This window comes from Ailuropoda melanoleuca, chromosome 3 (assembly GCF_002007445.2).
Source record: "Ailuropoda melanoleuca isolate Jingjing chromosome 3, ASM200744v2, whole genome shotgun sequence".
NCBI lineage: Eukaryota > Metazoa > Chordata > Mammalia > Carnivora > Ursidae > Ailuropoda > Ailuropoda melanoleuca.
Genome location: NC_048220.1, coordinates 35,001,449 through 35,004,753, shown reverse-complemented (window position 1 = coordinate 35,004,753; position 3,305 = coordinate 35,001,449). Strand labels below are relative to the sequence as shown.

The 3,305-nt window shown below is 40.1% G+C and overlaps 1 pseudogene; it reads right to left on the bottom strand.

Annotated features, from left to right (window-relative positions):
• Nucleotides 1–980: 980 nt before the first annotated feature.
• Nucleotides 981–1,669, bottom strand: LOC100473071 (annotated as a pseudogene).
• Nucleotides 1,670–3,305: the final 1,636 nt, after the last annotated feature.

The following is a 3,305-nucleotide window of genomic DNA, read 5'->3' as shown; positions in this document are numbered from 1 at the left end:
TCAGAAGATAAAAATATAACTACCCTATGATCCAGTAATTGCATTGCTGGGTATTTACCCAAAGAAAACAAAAACACTAATTCAAAGGGATACATGTACCTCTATGTTTATAGCAGCATTATTTACAGTAGCCAAACTGTGGAAGCACCCGAGTGTCCACTAGATGAATGGATAAAAAAGATGTGATATATATATATATATATATATATATATATAATATTATTCAGTTATAAAAAAGAATGAAATCTTGCCATTTGCAGCAACATGGATAGAGCCTGAAAGTATAATGTTAAGCGAAATAAGTCAGTCAGGGAAAGACAAATACCATATGATTTCATTTATATGTGGAATTTTAGAAACAAAAGAAGAGAATAAAGGAAAAAAAGAGAGAGAGTGAGAGACAACCCAAAAAACAGACTCTTAACTATAGAGAACAAACTGATGGTAACCAGAGGGGAGATGGGCAGGGATGCAGGAAATAGGGGATGGGGATAAAAGAGTACACTTACCGTGATGAAATAAAATAAAATCAAATGATAAAAAATGTATCACCAAAAAAAGTTAAGAATTGAAAACAAAAGTAAGATCTTTTTGTCAAGATCTGCCTCATCAGAGACATGTCATCTCAGAAACAATCGAATGGGTATCTACAGCCTACCAAGTGGACGGAAGAGCAGAAAGCAAGCTGTTCTGCAGAGAAGTGGAGAAGAAAGAACTGTAATCTGTGGGCAGGAGCATAAAATCAGGATGGAGAGAGAAAACACGGTATTTCAGACTCCAATTTCAACTCTCTTACCCCTGCTTGTGGGTTTCTTGAGGTCCCTCCTAATCCTCACAATGAACTTTTTTCTTAAACCAGTTTTTATCCTACAACTTGTAATCAAAAGTGTACTATCTAATGCACAAAGCCAGCAGAAGGATCAGGTTTGGGGTTTTTTTGTTTTGTTTTTTGGTAGCACTAGGGTTTATTAAGCCGTGCTTTAGTACAGGCGCTGGGGCTTGCCCATGTGCTTTTGATGTATAAAGCCTAGACGATCTGCCCCTTCTTCTTGAGCAATGACTCCAGGAAACTGACAAGCTAAGTGGATGTTGTACACAAGCTCATCATCTGTCATCTGCTGTGGCCAATGACCACTGCCAGACACAGCAACTTCTTCATCTGGAAGTTGATGGTGGACTTCACTTCATCCACTTTGGCCACCATGTTCTCATTGTGGGTCAGTAAGGAAGGGAACTTGCCAGCCTTATTGAGGGCTGGGCTGATTTGTGGGATCTGCTTGATCAGAGATTCTGAAGCCAAAAAGGCATCATACTTCTTAGCCAGCTTCTTGACTAATTTTTTATTGTTGTTGAGTTTCCTCAGTGCCTCAATGTCCATGTGGGAAATATCCACAGCCTTGGCCTCATCACAGTCCTGCTGGTCACCCCCAAAACATAGGGGGAACTTGGAGTGGGGAGTGGACTTTAGCCTGACTGTGCCTGAGAAGTGTTTGTTCTTCTGGCTGTCATAGTTGTTCGAGCTGATCTGCAGCTCCACCATCTCCAAAACCTACCTGCGCTTGTGCTGGCTGCCGGGCAAGACAGGGTGGCTCGGGAGACCTTGCTGCTCGTGGAGCCTCCTACCGCAATAACCGGAAAAGAAAGCCAGCTGAAGGGTCACTTCTGCCATGAATTTTGAAGTTTATTATAGAAATAATGACTCGTTAGATTAGAAAATACCTCAGTGGGCCCTCTCAATTAGACCCAATCCCTATACTATCTTTTCCAAATTATCAGCAGACTCTGCTTAAAGAACTCTAATTATGGAGAATTCATTGTATCCAAAGGCAGATAATTTCATATTTGAACAATTCTGCCTATTAGAAAATTACTCTGTGTAAGTGGGCAGAAATCTATTCACCCAAAATATTATAACATCTGGGATCATTTGCAAAAATCATGGTATCCCTTTCCCTATGACAGCTATATAGCAGGTTGAAGACAATGACCATTGTCCTTCCTCTTGCTCCCCTTGTGTCTTAACACACACGTACGCACACACACGCGCATGCATACATACACACGTTGTCTTCTCCCTAAAAAATATAACTTCCTTGCTCAATTCTCTCACAAGAAGCTTAGAGCAGTTAAAATGACATGTTTAATGTCGGACTTGGATTTGATTTCAACTCTGCCTTTGTTGGATGTGTAGCTCTGGACAAATCAGTTATCTCAGAGTCTCAGGTCCCTCACATATGAACTGAGCATAATAAAAGTGTTTAATACAAAAGAGTATTGTGAGGATTGAATGAAATCATTCATGTAAAGAACAGACCATGTGCGTGCGCACGCACACACACACACACACACACACACAGAATGCAGCACGGCATCTGCCCCTGGTAGGCATTCAGTAAATAGGAGCCGTTATTATCTTATTAATAATACTATTGATCCTGGTTATTATGATTGCCCTTATCTAGAAATCTGGTCTTATTTGACCAATGCAATCAAACTGTTATATACAATGACATCAGACTAGTAGTTGTGTGTGCTTACTATAATACCAGGCACCGCAGAATTGGTAGGTTATCTCCCTCTCCAGAGGAAGGGGAGACACAGATCAGGTAGCTTGTCCACAGTCACACAGCTAGTAGGTAGCAGAGCAAGAATCCTAATCCAAGAATTCCAACCCAGACACCGTTGCAACATGCCAGTTATGCCGTCATAGCTCGTTAATTATCCACAAGGTGGTGCTCAGCAGCAGGCAGTGGCTTTTTCTGCTAAACCCTCTCAAGCAGTCAGATAAGCAATTCAAAAATGAGGCCCCATGGGGGTGAGTCAGCATTTCTAATAGAGGCATTTCCTTACAAAGCAACACTTCAAGCCAGGATTTAAGGAGAGCACATAAGTCATGGGGATATAACATATAGGATGGTGACTATAGTTAATGATACTATACTGCATATTTCAAACTTGCCAAGAGAGTAGAACTTAAGTAAACTAATAATGACAAGAGTACATAGGAGGTGGGGTCAGTAGCACAAATTTAGGGCACAAGAGAGACACTTAAATGCCTGAAGAAAATATGAGTGAAAAACTTTTATGAGTGTGACCCAAAACATAAGAAACTCCCTACAACTAACTTCCCTATGTCTGGTCCCATTACACAAATTTCTACATCCTCGTATCCAATTCAGTCATTCCTTTGGAGAGATTAAAAAAAAAAAAACCTATAATAAATTTAGACTACGTGTATATTAATTTGTAAGTGTTCATTATGTTTTACCTTCTCCCAATGTATTAAAGAAAATTCTGCCTTGTTC